General features: G+C 40.4%; 1 pseudogene; it reads right to left on the bottom strand.

Annotated features, from left to right (window-relative positions):
* Positions 1-5,097: 5,097 nt before the first annotated feature.
* Positions 5,098-16,404, bottom strand: LOC143655252 (SWI/SNF-related matrix-associated actin-dependent regulator of chromatin subfamily E member 1 pseudogene; annotated as a pseudogene).
* Between the last annotated feature and the right edge of the window lie 1,660 nt (positions 16,405-18,064).

Here is an 18,064-nt window from a genome sequence, read left to right on the forward strand (position 1 = left end):
TGAGCAGACTTTGGACCAATGGACTTCTGTTTTTTTGTGTGTGTTATGTGGTGGCTTTCTTATCTTCTATGTTTACTGTGGGTCTTTTCAATTATGTATTGAATGCCATACACGCTTCTACCATGGCTGGTTGTAAATGCTCTAAAGATTAGTTTCCATTTGGAGTCTAAAGTCCAGTAGGGTTTCAGGGAGCTAATATTTTATTATTGCAGGTTGTGGGGCAGGAACATTCACCGCGCCCGCTGTGCTTACTCAGCCTATGCGGTGACAGCTACATCTGCTTCTCCATCTGCACCTTTTGGTTTAAGTCAATATCACCAGCTATCTGTTATATTTAAGAATCTGCCTGTATCTTCTGATGGAAACTAACTGGAGTGAAAAATCTCCACCTTCCTGCAAAATCTTTCACAAAATAATAGTTTTGTGGAGTGATGGGAGGATTTCTTATGATTGAATTGATGATTGAAGCTGTGATTGTCAAATAGGGATATGTTAAAACATGTCCAGAGCTTAGTTTTATTTTTTAAAAGATTTCTACAACGACAGGAGTTTGAATAATAATATAGCCATGTATATATTTGGCTCTGTTTCTGTCACAGATAAAACCTATTTATAAGTAAAATCTAAAGTTACCTGTATGTAGTAAAAAAAATATTTAACATGATATACCAGATAAGTCAATCCTCATGCCTGCTGTACTCAGCATGTGCCTCCTCACTTGCGGCCCTCTGCTGAGATAAGCAGCTGGTCCCAGACTCTTCCTTAAGCAAAGGCATGGGATCAAGTTTCCTAAAGTCACTTAATCCATAGACTTGGCACTGATCTGTGAAATGACTTGGCATGAAAAAGTTTCCCTAGTATGGAGAATGGTAATTAATTCTTTCCCTGTGAAAGTTGAATAGGCAAATACAGAGAGCCCCAGCCATTCTGCAATGAGAGGAAAGATGATAAACAGAAAACAAGCAAATAGTGGAAGAAATGTGTTGACTGTCAAACATTATTAGGGTGAAGGGTCATAAACTCCTGCTGGGGGATGATTCCTAGTTTGCCTTGCATCTTGAAGCATGCCTATTTCTGGGATTCTATGAAATTCCTTTCTCCCGTGCCAAATACATCCTTATAATAAATCCCTATTATTTGAGATGAGTTAAATTTACTCCCCAAAAAGATCATAATGAACTTGATGTTTTCACTTGACTGTACTGCAAAGAATGGGGATTCAATACTCAGAAAACTCATCAGGGAAAGTGCAGAGCTCCAGGAGATGTGCTGTTTTACTTTTTTCCACTCAGGACAGATAAGGTTCACCTGCTCTAAATGCCTTCCTAACAAAATGCAGTAGAATCCTAACTTACTGCTTTTCTGAAGACAACAGAAGGCCTTGATGTCAATGAGTGTTGTGATTGTGTGTGGTTGACTCCATGCCTTTGAAACTAGTGCTTTGATTGAGCAGGAGTCACGGGATACAACTTTGACAGTTACTGTGTTTTTGCCTCCCACTATCCCTTTACACTTGCTCAGAGCAGAGTCTCCTGCCCCCACCATGTGGTAAAGATTCTAACATGCTGATAATTTGGGAGTCACTCCTATATTAGACTTAAAGATCTCCTTAAGTCGTTGTGGTAGTTAGATTCAGTTGTCAACTTGGCCAGGTGAGCGTACCTAGTCTTGTTGCTGCAGACATAGCCAACGGTATGTGAACCTCATCTGTTGCTAATTACATCTGCAGTCTGCTAGGAGGTGTGTCTGCTGCAATGAGTGACGTTTGACTTAATTGACTGGTGCTTAAATGAGAGAACGCAATGTAGCACAGCCTAAGCAGCTGGGCATTCCTCATTTCAGCACTTGCAGCTTAGCCCAGGCCTTTGGAGATGCAGAAAGAAGTCACCCCGGGGAAAGTTGTTGGAACCCAGGGGCCTGGAGAGAAGGCCAGCAGAGACCATCCTGTGCCTTCCCACGTAAGAAAGAACCTCAGTGGAAAGTTAGCTGCCTTTCCTCTGAAGAACTAACAAAATAAATCCCCTTTTATTAAAAGCCAATCTGTCTCCGGTGTTTTGCATTCCGGCAGCTAGCAAACTAGAACAGTCATAGACAGTCCTAACGAACAGTGGCCAGGTCCGCTGACTAAGTGGGGAACATGCATCATCTCATTTCCATTTCCATATGGTGGTCTATCTCACAACTCATTTTGGACTCTGCTAGCTGAGTTATCTTGACATGTTAGTCCAAGCCAAGTTAGCCCAAGTTACTTGTTTATTATAGAACGTGTATTAAAGGCACCAGACAAGAATTCTGCTGTCATTGTCTGGTTCTTCTCTCAAGGATACTTCCCAATTAGTATGATTTAGGAATAGTTTTGTTCCCTGAGTATTCTTCACTCTGATCTGGAGATTTCCCTGAGTCCTACCCATTGCAGTCTTGCCCACACTATCTTGCTTTAAGATATATAGTTCTTACTACAGGACCTTATTCCTAGTTACAGAGTTCACTTACAAAGTGAAATATGAGAGCACAGAGTAAAGCTTAAGGGACAAATCAGCAACTAATTCTAAAGGAGGCTTGCCTCCAAAATGCTCGACAAGGCCGTCTGTTTGCTTATCTTGTTAATGAAATGGTGACTCAATGCTGCAGCTTTCTGCTTCCCTAAACCAGACTCTCATGTGTATTCTCTGCCTGCTGGGTTTCTTCCATGGTGGGAATTCTTTGGTGCTGTAGCCATGCAAAGGGTGTTTTGGTGAAGAGAGTCTCTCCTTGCTTGGAATCTGAGCTGAAAATGGACATGCCCTTGCACAACTCTGTGACACCGTGTGTAACATCAATAAGTTTTTCTTGACAGTTATAGCTAAAAAATAGTTTAAGAATATTACCATTCAATCATTTTATGTGTAATAGTATGTGGGTTACATACGGACTGATAAACTAGATATAAAAATGGTTTGTAGAGTAGTGCCTTGTGCTAAAAAATATCAGTTGCTGATGATTCCAGAAAGCTCAAAATAGAACTAACCTAAAAAATAGCTGAAGGGAGGGAGTCATATAGTAGTTAAGCATTTATTCTCCCAAAATATTCCCTGATAACAAAATTATAATTTTATTTCAAATAATCAATGGAAGGTTTTCCATGTGTTTGGTAGTGTATACATTAGAGTATATTTGCCCCAATTTTTAAATTGATTTAACAAGATATTACAGTTTTACTTCTAGACAAGTCTTCTTTACTATTAAGTTAAAGAAGGGTTGTGAAACAAAACTTAGGTAGAAAAACAAATTATTCCGTGCTCTTTAATTCTGTTGGGAGATATGCCATTATATTTCTCTGTGTTATTTTCACTGTCTTATTGTAGAATTAGTGAACTAGGTCCTGCATTGAGTGAGCAATTTAACTCACTTTTTTTTTTTAAGTTTTAAGCCTTCCATGAATAAAGGAGATAATGACAAAAGGAAGAAAATAAAGAATGGTATAATAAGAATAAAGAGGAAAACATTTACTAACATGTTAAAAAAATGCTAAGGATTTAAATCTTGATCAGGTTAATGTAGCCTGAAGGCACTAACACTTTTCACCTCAGGGGGGCAGTAGCTACTATATAACAAGAAACTCAAATCAAAATCTCTTTCACTTTAAATTCTGAAGTTTTCTAATTTTTTATATGACTTTTTTTCTATCAACACCCATGCTGTAGTCCTTGATTTTAGAAAGCAAATCCTTACTCGTGACTGAAATAATTAGAACCCCAACAGTAAGACCAAAGTTTATTGAAAGGGTACAAAATTGGAAAAGGATGACTTTAGCTCTACACCGTGCATGAAAAGCTTTCAAAACCTGAATTCCCAGAAAAAAAATTATGAACACATGAATTTAAAAAAATTTTCTCTGTAAGCCAACTATTCTAAAAGCAGCCACTGTGGACTTTATATCACAGAGGCAAGGGTGGGAGTTTTAAGTTAACTCGTTCATCCTAACATCTCCAGATGTGACCTCATTTTTGAGCTATAATTTCTTTTAGAATATTTAATATATTGGCCACATTCTCATTTTGGCTGTTTGTCATGGTGATATTCTTTATTCAGCAAAACATAAGAACCATACCCATGGGAATTTGTGACAGAAAAAAATAATATTTTTTGTGGAAGATTCTAAGATGTTAAAAATTTTCTCAATACTGTTCAATCTCCATGCTTCAATTCATTACTTATCATATGAGTGAAGATCTTTTTCTATATAAACAGCTTTGGAAAATGTTAGAAGTAGTGGTTTTTTTTTTTTAAGCTATTTCCAAGCATCGTGTATTTACTATTTCGAGTAGAAGTAATACACATAGTTTAGATTCAGAGGATTTTTATTTTTTACTATAATAAAATATATTTTCATCTGGTAATTTTTAAATTTATATTTAAAAATTAATGCTCCATACCCACCAAAAATATATATCTCCCCTCCAAAAAAAAAAAAAAACCCACCCCTTCCCCACTTCCCCCTCATTCCCTGGTAACCTCTAATCCACTTTCTTTCTGCAGATTGGCTATTCCTAAATATCCTTTTTTAAAAATTGTAAAATATCTATACAAAGCAAAGAAAGAAAACATCAATAACTTTCAAAGCACACTTCAACAAGTAGCTACGGAAGCAGTCCCAGAGTGTGTCATGCGCTACCATTCCACCATCTCAGATATTTCCTTCTAGCTGCTCCAAAACCCCGGAGGCTAGAAGGAATATTAATATAGTGATTCAGCAGTCATACTTGTTCGTTAAATCCCATTTCCTCCTCCTCCTTTAATCCTTCTCCCAATCTATAGGGATCTTTGGGCAAAGCCCGTTCTGACTTTCTCATGTTGAGAAGGGTTGTCCACACTAAAGGATAGGAGGATGTAATTAACTGATAATCCTGGAGAGACTGGTTCCTTTTGAGTTTCAGTATTTATCTGACCTAGGCACCTTCCTGCAATTATAGGTTAAAGGAAGGCAAACCTAGTGCATGAAACCTTCATCGAGTCTCAGTTCAAGCCCTAGGTGTTCTTTTTTTAAAACTCTTAAAAAAAAAGCAAACCATAATTTCATCTAAAAAAGCATTCAGAACACATAAAGCAAGGCAACATTTATTCTTTCTTCACCTCTTCTGATATGGGATCTGTTGGTGGCTCCTCCACTGTTGCACTGCTGCTCTCTGAGCCAGTGTTGCTATCTCTGGTTCCTTTCTCTGCTTATACTGTCAGCTCGCCCCTGCTCGCTCTCCTTGCCCTCAGTAGATGTGCCTTCTTCACCATTCTGTCTGCCTTCTGTGGTTTCTTCAGGCTGTGTCTTCTTGGTCTCTGTTGGAATGCTGTAATCTTCTTAAAGTTTATTAGCTGCTCAGGAACAATACTCCTCTGACTGCTGCATTCAGCTTCTGCTGCCTCTTTCTCTTTGTGCTAGTTAGATACAGGTGTCAGCTGGGCCAGGTGAAGGTGCCTAGTTCTATTGCTGTGGACATAAGCCAATGGCATGTGAAGATCATCTGTTGCTGATGACATCTGCAGTCAGCTAGGAGGCATGAGTGCTGCAATGAATGATGTTTGATTTAATTGGCTGGTGCTTAAATGAGAGTGCTCAACATAGCACAGCTCAAGCAGCTCGGCACACCTCATCTCAGCACTCACAGCTCAGCCCAGGCCTTTGGAGGTACAGAAAGGAATCAACCCGGGGAAAGTTGTTGGAACCCGGAGGCCTGGAGAGAAGGCCAGCAGAGATCACCCTGTGCCTTTCTGTGTAAGAAAGAACCTCAGTTGAAAGTTAGCTGCCTTTCCTCCGAAGAACTATACGTTAACTAAATAAATCCCTTTATAGAAAGCCAATCCGTCTCTGGTGTGTTGCATTCTGGCAGCTAGCAAACGAGAACACTCCCTTTGCTCCTGCCTTTTGGGGGTATGCTGGTTTGAAAGGAAGCATGCCCTCTAAGAAAAGCCATGTTTTGATATAAATCCCGTTTCATAAAGGTAAAATAATCCCTATTCAATACTGTATGTTTGAAACTGTAATCAGATCATCTCTCTGGATGATGTGATATAGTCAAGAGTGGTTGTTAAATGGGATTAGGTGATGGCATGGCTCCACCCATTTGGGTGGGTCTTGACTGGTTTATTGGAGTCCTATAAAAGGGGAATAAGAGATTGAGAGAGAGCAGAGAATGCTGCAGCACCACGAAGCAGAGAGTCCATGAGCCAGCAATCTTTGGAGATGAAGAAGGAAAACGCCTCCTGGGGAACTTCATGAAACCAGAAGCCAGGAGAGGAAGCTAGCAGATGATGCCATATTCGCCATGTGCCCTTCCAGCTGAGAGAGAAGCCCTGACTGTGTTTGCCATGTGCCTTCTCACTTGAGAGAGAAACCCTGAACTTCATCGGCCTTCTTGAACCAAGGTATCTTTCCCTGCATGCCTTTGATTGGACATTTCCATAGACTTGTTTTAGTTGGGACAATTTCTCGGCCTTAGAACTGTAAACTAGCAACTCATTAAATTCCCCTTTTTAAAAGCCGTTCTGTTTCTGGTATATTGCGTTCCAGCAGCTAGCAAACTGGAACGGGGGGCCTGCTCCTCTGCCTGTGCACTTTAGCTTCAGTTTTCTCCATATCCACTCCTACCTTCAAACTGTACCCTTTTAAGGTCATTGTTAAATAAATCTGTGCTTCCCAGGGATTTCCTCTTCTCTCCCTGGTGTCGCTCCGCTATTTGAAGGGGTTCAGCTTCTAGTTTCGCAGATGAACCGTTAAGGACAGGACCTGTCATTTGAGGACCTGCATTCTGGCTGTTGTGACAACTGACTGAACATCTGGCACCACACTCCCACCAAGGATTTCAATGATGAGGCAGTGGTCTCTCCGGAAACAGGCGGTGACTGTAGCTCCATTGAAAAGCCATCATCATAATCATCTGGATCTTCAGCAGGCTGAATGCTCATGAAGTTTCTCCTTTCTCCATGTGAGACTGTCTCTAGCGACTTTCTCCCTTTAAAGTGGCTTCTGCACAACTTTTTGCATTTACATAAACAAGGCATGCAGGGAAATTATGATCGGTCTTCATAGATTCATTGTACTCTATCTTTTCTGCTGCTTTTTCATTTAAATACTCTTGTTTCTCTTCATCAGTGAGATCTCACCACATACCACCAATAATCTTGCCAATTTCCCACAACTTTAGATCAGGGTCGGAAGCCTTTACTGATGTACCTCAGGTAGGGCACCAGCAGCCCTTTCTGATGTACCTCAGGTAGGGCACCAGCGGCTTAGCTGGTAACTCCAGGGGGTTGGGAATCATAGTACCCAAGGATGCCGTGACCCGGCTTTTGGCACCCAGGTTTCCTCCCAGCCTGTAGTTGCTGTAGGTGAGATGAGTGTCTGGATTGCACCCCACAAACCCTGGTGTGCCAGGCACTTGTGTTGCAGAAGCTGGGGTGGGAGGTGGGGTATGAGATGGCTTTTTGACATTTTGGAAGATTGTTCTCAGTCCCTTAAGAATGAATATGAGACACTGCAGGCAGAAGGAGTATCTGAAGCTCTGGCTGTGCTTCCCTTTGTCTCCTAGGTGTGAAGAGTCAACAGGCGTGTTGTTGGTTGGGTTTACCCAACCATGGCAATTAGCACTATCTAACTGAAGCTTGCATAAAAGTAGTCTCCAGAATAGCTTCTTGATTCCACCTGATTTCTCTGGCCACTGATGCCTTATTTTATTACACATTTTCCCCCCTTTTTGTCCAGAAGACATTGTTGATCCCCTTGTGCCAGGACCAGACTCATCCCTGGGAGTTACATCCCACATTGTCAGGGAGATTGTCACCCCTGAATGGCTTGTTCCACATGTTGGGGAGAGTAATGATTTTCCTTGCAGAGTTGGGCTTAGAGAGAGGCCACATCTGAGCAACAAAGAGGCTTCCTTGAAGCAACTTTTAGGCCTCGTTATAGGTAGTCTTATCTTCTCCCCTACAGAAATAAGTTTTGTGAGGGTGAGCTTCAAAATCCAAGGCTTGGCATATTTTCATGGGAGTCCCCAGTGGTCGAGAGGGTACATGGGGTTTCCCAGATGGGAAAATTTAATAGTTCCATATATATATATGTAATTACCCCTTCACTCTCTCAAGGGACTCTACCAATACTTTTTAATTAGCAGCCCACCACAGTATGAGATATATCCTGGTATTATATTAAGCCACACAGAATTACATGGTCTGGTTCCTGTTTGGACTCAAGGCATTTTGGTTGTTTTAATGAGCTATCCAGAGAGGTTGATTTAGGTTATGTGTGTGATGGTTAGGTTCTGGTGTCAACTTGGCCAAATGATTATGCCCTGTTGTCTGATTAGGCAAGCACAGACCTGACTGTTGTTGCAAAGATATTTCATGATTGGTTGGTAAACTGGAAAGCTGGTGTATTAAATCATCAGTCAGTTGATTGCATCTGTGAATGATCACATCTGCAATCAACTAAGGTATGTCTCGCAGCAAGAGAGAATCCAAATCAGCTGAAGGCTTTTAAGGAAGGAGAGGTTCTTTCACTGCTCCTTCAGCCAGCGAGCCTCTCCTGTGGAGTTCATTCAGACCCTTCATTGGAGTTGCTCGCTATACAGACTGCCCTACAGATTTTTCACTCTTTCATTCCCATGGTTGCGTGAGACACCTTCATAAATCTCAGGTTTATGGATATCTCCTATTGGTCTGTTTCTCGAGAGAACCCTCACTAATACAGTTTGGTACCAGGAGTGGTTCTTGAGAGACAGAAACTTAAAAATGGGTTTTTACAATTGGTTTTCTACTCCGACTAGACTCAGAGGCACTAATGACTCCAATAATGTTTCCAATAATGAAGATGGCACTGGCATCCATAGGGTATGTTGGCAAAGGAGATACTCAAGATAACACCATTAGATTCTGCTAATTGTACACTTTTATGATGCAAGGCTCTGGGTGAGAATGTTTTTGAAGCCTTTACAGAGTTTGGTGGAATTAAGAGTTATAATGATGTTGACTGGTTGTTGTTAGAAATGCTGGATACAGTGATGAGGGAAAGTGATGAGCTGAAGGCTTCAAATTTGAAACTTAAGCACCGCATGAATGATGTAAAAGTTTCCATATTTGCCCTGAAGAAAAATCTTATTTTCTGGGGTCACAGACTTGAGATCTCTGAAAACCAGACACAGAGCTTCATTGCGTGAGTAGCAGATTCACAATGAAAACTAAAATCTCAACCTTACAGGGAGTCTGATGTGAAAGTAAGGGCTTTGATTGGAAAAGAATGGGATCCTGAAACTTGTTATGAGGATATATGGCTTGATAATGGTGGTGATGGGGAGATGGACTCCCTGGAATCTGCTAAGGCTTTGCTAGATAGACCTGTAATGGACTACACTGAGAAAACAACTTCCTGACCTCCAGCCTTCCTTGAGAAAACAACTTCCTATCCTCTAGCTTTCCCAGGAGTCTTCCATCCAGTCTTAACCCTTCAGTGTCTGCTTACCCTGTAACCACTTCCACTGGGAAAACAGCCCTCACTCCTCTATCTGGAGCAACTAATCCTGTTTTACCAGATGAAACTACAACAAAATGCCCTGAGGTAATGGGCTTGAAAGACACTTCTATTTCTTTTCATGACCCACCCCTACCACCCCTCTTTTCTTTAAGACCTACAACTAGACTAAAGTCCCAACAGTTCTTGAAAGCTGAAGTACAAAGTGTGACCCCAAGAGGAGGGATACTATACTCCAAAAGAACTGCATGATTTTTCCAATCTATATAGACAAAAATCAGGAGAATATATGTGGGAATGGATATTAAGGGTGAGGGATAATGGTGGAAGGAATATAAATTTATTGATGGGTCCACTAAGCAGAGATTCTGCATTCAGTGTTGTAGCTCAAGGGGTTAGAAAGGGCATTACAGTTTGGATGGTTGGCTGAAACATGAATCCAAAGGTGGCTGACATTACCTGGGGTCGAAATGCCAGAATTGCCCTGGTATAACGTTGATAAGGGGATCCAGAGGCTTAGAGAAATTAGAATGTTAGAGTGGATTTATCATGGAAGACTTGCTCACACACCACAGGTATGCTTAGAGGACATACTTTTCACCAGATCCTTGAGAAATACAGTTGTGATACTAGCTCCATCATCCCTGAAGAGCTCTGTAGTCACCCTTCTTTGTAGGTCAGATATTACTGTGGGAACTGCTGTCACTGAGCTGGAAACCTTAAACAGAACAGGGATGATTGGCAGAAGCCATGTGATATTAGTTAATCATCATAAACAAGTTGGGTGTGGCCACCATAATGGACAGCAGACTCAAAGCAGCAGTCAAAATCTGACTTGCAGAGACTTGTGGCTCTGGTTAGTAGATCTTGGGGTACTTAGAAGTGAAATTGATGGGCAGTCTACTACATTCTTGTTTGAGCTGTATAAGCAGAAGAATTCTAGGTCAAGTGAACAAAATTCTAACTTGAATTACAAAAACAGAGGTTCTTGCCCCCTTAATCAATTTCCAGACCTGAGAGTTTGCAGACCCAGAGCCCCTTGAATATGGGGGAGGCAACTTTGAGGAAGGATCTTTTAATACTGCCCCAAATTTACACTGTTAACCTTCCCCCCAGCCTTCCCCAAGGACACCTACAGCTTTTTCCCAGGGTGACTGTGCATTGGGGAAAAGGAAATGATCAGATATTTCAGGGACTATTGGACAATGGCTCAGAAATGATACTAATTCCAAGAGACCCAAAATGTCACTCTGGTCCACAGTCAGAGTAGGGGCTTATGGAGGTCAGGTTTTGATGGAGTTTTAACTCAGGTCCATCTCACAGTGGGTCCCCAGACCCATTCTGTGGTCATTTCCCCAGTTCTAAATGCATAATTGGAATCAACATACTCAACAACTGTTAGAACCCCCAAATTAGTTCTCTGACTTGTGGAGTGAGGGCTGTTATGGTAAGAAAGGCCCCATGGAAGCCATTAGACTGCCCCTACCTGGCAAAATAGTGAATCAGAAGCAATACCACATTCATGGAGGGATTTCAGAGATTAGTGCAACTCTTAAGGACTTGGAAGTATGCAAAGGTGGTGATTCCCCATTCAACTCTCCTATTTGGTCTGTGCAGAAAATAGATGGGACTTGAGAATGACAGCGGATTATTGTAAAATTAACCAGGTGGTAGCTTCAATTGCACTTGCTGTTCCAGATGTGGTATCATTGCTTGAGCAAATCAACACATTGTCTGGTACCTGGTATGCAGCTATTGATTTGGCAAATGATTTTTCTCAACAGCTCTCAGTAATGACCACAGGAACAGTTTGCATTCAGCTGGCAAGACCAGCACTACAGTATTCAGCTGGCAAGGCCAGCATTATAACATTCCTAGCCATCATAAAATGGAAATGGTATATAAGAGATAGGGCTTGAACATTTCCTGAAGTTACAAGAGGAAGTGGTCCAAATGCCCATGATCCCCACTCCTGCCACATTACCTTCTCCCAGACCAGAGCTATTGCCTCTTGGGGAGCTCTTTTACAGTTGACTGAGGAAGAGAAAACTTGGGCCTGGTTTACAGATGGTTCTGCATGATATGCAGGAACCACTTGGAAGTGGACAGCTGCAGCAGTGCAGCCCCTTTCTGGGATGTCCTTAAAGGACAGTGGTGAGGGGAAACTCTCCCAATGGGCAGAACTTCGAGCAGTACACCTGGTTGTTTATTTTGCTTGGAACGAGAATTGGCCAGAGATGCATTTGTATACTGTCTCATGGGTTGTTGCTAATGGTTTGGATGAATGGTCAGGGAATTGGGGTTGTTTATCAATTTTAATATTAATCTATTTTCTTATTCATCACTTTCTTCTTTTATTGGTACCTTCATTGTGCTCACCCTTGACTTGCTTCATTGCTTTCTTTTTTTTAGAAGATGCATAACAGAAAATTTTAATAAGCATATTAAGCATATTCAGGGGAAAAATGCAAAGATCCAAAAGATCCAAAATACACGATACATGATAATTTATGAAATATCCTTCTCTTGATAGAATTTCAGCTTTTTGCATTTGCTTCTACTTACCTTGCCATCTTTTCCCCGACACTTTTCTATCTCTTTCCCTCAATCTTTTCCTGTTCTATGGTTACACTAATGTATTTCCCCTCCCCCTCTGTAGCTATGGAAAGTCTACTGGTATACAACCTATGATGGCTACTTATTACATTTCTTAATATACTCCTTAACTTTACCAACATCTAGATGGTACCTATAACCTTCCTTTCCCCTTAGCCCCAAGTATGTTATTAGCTGTGCATCTACACTTCCTAGGTGGAGATAGGTTGTTTTATTTTCCGGTTTTACCTGTTGATTTTGGATGTGTGTGTTGGGAGGAAAGGATATTGTATGTCTGTATTTGTAGTCATGTTGGAATGCTATCATATATCTGCCAGTAATTCTTTCAAAGAGGGTATGTAAGAAATAAATTTCCTGAATTCTTCCCAAATCCGAAAATATCTTTGTTTTACCCTCAAAATTGAATGCCAGTTTGGTTTGGTATAGGATTCTAGGTTTAAAATTTTTTTCCTGCCGTACTTTCATGATACTGCTCCATTTGTTTCTAAAATCTAGTGTATCCAGTGATAAACCTGATGTCAATCTGATTCTTGCTCCTTTGTAGGTTACCTCTTTTCTCTCTTTGGAAGCCTTTATGATTTTCTCTTTGTCACTGGCATTCCAAATTTCCACCAAGATGTGTCTAAGAGTGAGTCTCTTTTCATCGATCTTACTGGCCCTTTTGGAGTCCAGCCCATACCTAGCTCTCCAGACTTGGAAAGAGCATGATTGGAAAATTGATGACAAAGAGTTCTGGGGAAGAGGTATGTGGACAGGCCTTTCTGAGTGTGAAAAGAACATGAGGATATTTGTGTCCCATGCAAATGCTCACCAGAGGGTGACTTCAGCAGAGGAAGGTTTTAATAATCAAGTGGATAAGATGACCAGTCCTGTAGATACAAGTCATCCTCTTTCCTCAGCCACTCCTGCCATTGCCCAATGGGCTCATGAACAAAGTGGGCCTTGTGGTAGGAATGGGGGTTATACATGGGCCTAGCAATATGGACTTCCACTCACCAAGGCTGACCTGGCTGTGGCCACTGCTGAGTGCCCAATCTCTCAGTATCCTGCTTGGTTGTACAATCAGCAGAACTTTCAATTTTAGGTAATTTTCAGTGGTCCATAATGATAGAGAACTGGCAAATACCACTGTGCCAGTTTGAAAAGATGTCTGTACCCTAGAAAAATCATATTTTAATCTTAATCCCATTTTGTAAAGGCAGCTGTTTCTTCTAATCCCTATTCAGTACTGTATGTTGGAAACTTTAATTAGATTATCTCCCTGGAGATGAGACTCAATCAAGAGTGGTTGCTAAACTGGATTAGGTGGAGATGTGTCTCCACCCATAGGTGGGTCTTGATTAGTTTACTGGAATCCTGTAAAAGAGGAAACATTTTGAAGAAAGCAGGAGATTCTGAAAGAACAGAGAATGACATAACCACAAGAAGCAGAGAGTTCACCAGCCAGCGACCTTTGGAGATGAAGAAGGAAAACGCCTCCTGGGGAGCTTCATGAAACAGGAAACCAGGAGAGAAAGCTAGCAGATGATGCTATGTTTGCTACATAACTTTCCAGATAAGAGAGAAAACCTGACTGTGTTTACCATGTGCCTTCTCACTTGAGAAAGAAACCCTGAACTTCATCAGCCTTCTTGAACCAAGGTATCTTTCCCTGGATGCCTTAGATTGGACATTTCTATAGACTTGTTGTAATTGGGACATTTTCCCGGCCTTGTAAACTTGCAACTTATTAAATCCCCCCTTTTAAAAGCCATTCTATTTCTGGTATTCTGGTATATTGCATTCTGGCAGCTAGCAAACTAGAACAGCCACATTACCAACTATCAAATCAAAACTATGCCTTATCACCTGTCCCTTCCCCCCAGTTAGTTGCCTGTAGTAGTGCTGTGGTACTGTTGATGTCCTCCTGTGAACTATTTGCCATAGCATGCATTTTAGTTTTCCTCCTATATCCCTCTACTATTGACTCTTTGTCCACTATCAAATTATTGAACTAGTTCATGCAAGAACTTATTTATAATTATAGATTTAATCAGTAGGGTACATGGCACTGTACATCCTTTCAATTATATTCACCTTCAATATGGCAATGTTATTTATAAATCCACTAATTAGTTACCATCACTTCTATCCATCCCCTTGCATTTAGATTCAACCTCTTTGGGTAGCCTATCCTCTGTCTCCAGCATTTGTGTACCTTTAGGTCTGCTACATTCCACAGTGTAACCTCTGAGATTACCTTTACCAGAGTCATAATAATGAAATCATATAGCATCTGCCCTTTTGTGCCTAGACAGCTTTTATGTGATGTTGTATGATATTTGTCCTTGTATGTCTTGCTTTTTTCACTGAGCATAGTGTTTTCAAGGTCCTTTCATATGGCATCATGTCTAAGAAATTCATTCTTATGGCTGTATAATATTCCATTATTTATATACCAGATATTTTTTATCCATTCATTTTTTGGTGGCCCCTTGTGTTGTTTCATTTCCACCTTTTGGCTATTGTGAACAATATTACTAGAAAACTGGTGCACAAATATCTCTTTGAGACCCAGTTTTCACTTTCTTTGCATATATATCTAGAAGTAATATTGCTGAATCATATGATAATTCTATATTTAACTTTTTGAGGAACTTCCATATTGTTTTCCACAATGGCTGAACCATTTTACACTCCCATCAACAATGCACTAGCATTCCAATTTCTCTGCATCCTCTCCACATTTGTTATTTTCCACTTTTTAAAAAATAGCCATCTTTTTTTGTATAAGCATGACTGATATCTTGTGATTTTGATTTGCATTTCCCTAATGGCTAATGATATTGAGCATCTTTTCTTATGCTTATTGGTTATTTGTCCATATTCTTTGGAAAAATTTCTATTCAAGTCTATATCTTTTAAGGAAAATATATTCACTGATGTTGATATTTATCTAAATACAAATGCAAAGAGTAAAAGTATAGCAGAGTGTGGAACACTAATAGGGTTCAAGTTCCAGCTTTTCTGACTTACTTAGAGCATATTTCCTAACCTCTTTGGACCTGTTTCCCAGCTGGAAGATGGGGACAGTGTCAGTACCTCTCTCATGAAGCTGTATGAGAGTGCGATGTTCGAGGGCCTGTAATAAGCTCTAGTAAATCACCTGGCACTTAGTAAATGCCCTGTGTGGACTATCATCATTACCATGGGAGGCCTTATGCCTCTCTGACTCTTCAGTGCTCTAGGCATCTGTGCTGGTTTGAAACTGTTGTGTACTCCAGAAAAGTCATGTTATTTAATCCTAGTTCAGTATTGTTGGGTGAGATCTTTTTGGTTAAGTAGTTTCTGTGGAGATGTGTGTCACTTACTGGAGACCTTTAAGAGAGAACCATTGTGGAAAAAGCTGGAGAACTGACACAGACAGAGACATTTGGAGATGTAGAAAGAAAACACCACTGAGGAAGCTGTTTGAAATGAGAGGCTAGGAGAGGAAGCTAGCAGACACCCCCATGTACCTTCCCAGATGACAGGGAAACCCTGAACATCATCAGCCCTTTCTTGAGTCAAGGTATCTTTCTCTGGATACCTTAGTTTGGACATTGTTATGGCTCTAAAACTGTAAACTTCTAATTTAATGAATTCCATTTATAAAAGTCAACCCATTTCTGGTATATAGCATTTCCAGCAGCATTAACAAACTAAAACAGCACCCCACATTACTTTTTTGTCCTTTACAGATGAGGAAAGTAAGGCTTAAAGACTTTGTAAAGGATTGCACAATTAGTAAGTAATAAAGTCCACAGATTATTCTGTACAGATCTATGCAAATGATCTTCATCATGAAATGCAAACTAATAATGTATTTGATAGTAATTGTCAACATAAATTGTATATTCATTCTGAGCCAGGTGTTATTGTATGTGTTCTAAGGATAACCTCTGAGATACTGTTACTATCCTCATTTTGTCAATGAAAAAAATTAAGGCACAGAGCAATTAATTTGTTCAAGATCACATAATTACTAAGTGCAGACTTGAGGCGTAGGCCCAGGTGGTTTTATCCAGAATCCAAGCCCTTTTACTGCTCTTTTCCTTGAAGGTGATCAAGATCCCTATGAAGTTTCCTGTGGCCCTGAGATTAGGGAAGGGTCATTTGGTCTTCACTGGCTTCTGGTTGGGGTGGCTTTTTCTATTTGGTCTTTGGCCTTCAGGCTCTCACTTACTGCTCATCATTCCCATAACCTGTAGGCTGTTTTTCTGGGTGATGGTGCAGGAGAACCCAGCCATGACCTGCTGCTGACCAGGCTTCCACATCCGCTCACGCTGGCCCTGTTGATCCTCTAAAACACAGTGGGTTGTCCATCATCGCTCCAAGTTCTGATGACCTCTTTTTAAATTTTATTTTATTATTATTTTTTTAATACCAAAAAACACAAAGCAAATGCAAACATTCCTATTTTGATCATTCCGTTCTACATGTATAATCAGTAATTCACAATATCATCACATAGTTGCATATTCATCATCATGATCATTTCTTGGGACGTTTGCATCTATTCAGAAAAAGAAATAAAACGAAAACAGAAAAAAAATTTATGCATGCCATACCCCTTACCCCTCCCTTTCATTGATCACTAGCATTTCAAACTAAATTTATTTTAACATTTGTTCCCCCTATTATTTATTTTTATTCCATATGTTCTACTAGTCTGTTGATAAGGTAGATAAAAGGAGCATCTGATGACCTCTTGCTTTAGTATCTTGATCGATAATTTTCAGATACCTTCTGCACCCTTCAGGAGGGGTTTTGGAACTTCTCTCCAGTTCCTTATCTGCCTCCAGGGAGGCTGGGTGGAAGTAAGGAGCTGCTCTTTTTTTCCACATAACTTTCTACCTTACTGAGGCTGCCTCTTGTTGCATTAGAAAGACCCAAATTCCTTTCGATTTAGGATTTCCATACTTATATGGAGTTTTTATGACTTATCTCCCATTCATGCATTTTGATGTTGGTTTGAAGCTCAAGGACTCACATTCATGTCTCAGCTCTCCGTCTCTCACTACTCCCCATGCCCTATTTTATTTTCCCTGTCTTCCTAGCATCCTGACTTCTTTATTTTTAATGGAGATATGATTTATTTCTGGCACCATCATCATCATCACTGAAAGTTTAAAGTGCATTCTCAGACCCTGTACAGTATCAAGTGCTATGTTGCAGCAAGAACGCAAGAAACTGTAGGAAAATCTAAGTAATTATCTTGCACGAATCTAGTAGATCATCTCAACTGAGTAATTTCCAATTCTCACAGTTAACTTACTGGGAAAATGCAGTAAATAAAACTGGAGAGCCAGGTATGGGCTGGACTCTGAAACGGCCATGTAAGCCATGTTAAGAAGTTTAGATTTTATGTTGAAAGGAGTGGGGATCCTATGGCATATGTTATGCAGGGAAATACATTAGAATAGAAAAGTCTGAAGGTTGGTCTTATGCAATCAAGGAGGGCAGCTGGGAAGCAACTGTGGTCATCTAGGCAGGAGGAATGTCGGCTAGGAGGAAACAGTGGAAGTGATGGGCCTGGAGATTAGTCATGGAAGAGTGTGGAGAGTGGAGCCTCTGCTTAGACTCAACCCACTTTAGCTAGAAAACTCAAACACATTTTTAAAGAAACTTTCCCACTGAAGCTGTCCCTGACTTCCCATTGACTTATTCCCATAGTTACCTGTACACACTTAATATTATACACTTTTCCCCCTTTATTTTCATTGCATCTGTCTTTTCCACTAGAATGAGCTATTCCTATTGAGGGCAGTAATTTTTGTCCAAAGTTTTTGAATTCCCAGGTTTTATCACATTGCTTGGCACATAAAAGGCTGCCAAATATTTGTTGAATTAATGACTGGATTAATAAACATAAGAACAGAACTTTCAGAGCAGTAAGTATCATCCTGTGAAAGACTTTTTTCGTATGCTGTATGG

This window comes from Tamandua tetradactyla, chromosome 14, assembly GCF_023851605.1.
Source record: "Tamandua tetradactyla isolate mTamTet1 chromosome 14, mTamTet1.pri, whole genome shotgun sequence".
NCBI lineage: Eukaryota > Metazoa > Chordata > Mammalia > Pilosa > Myrmecophagidae > Tamandua > Tamandua tetradactyla.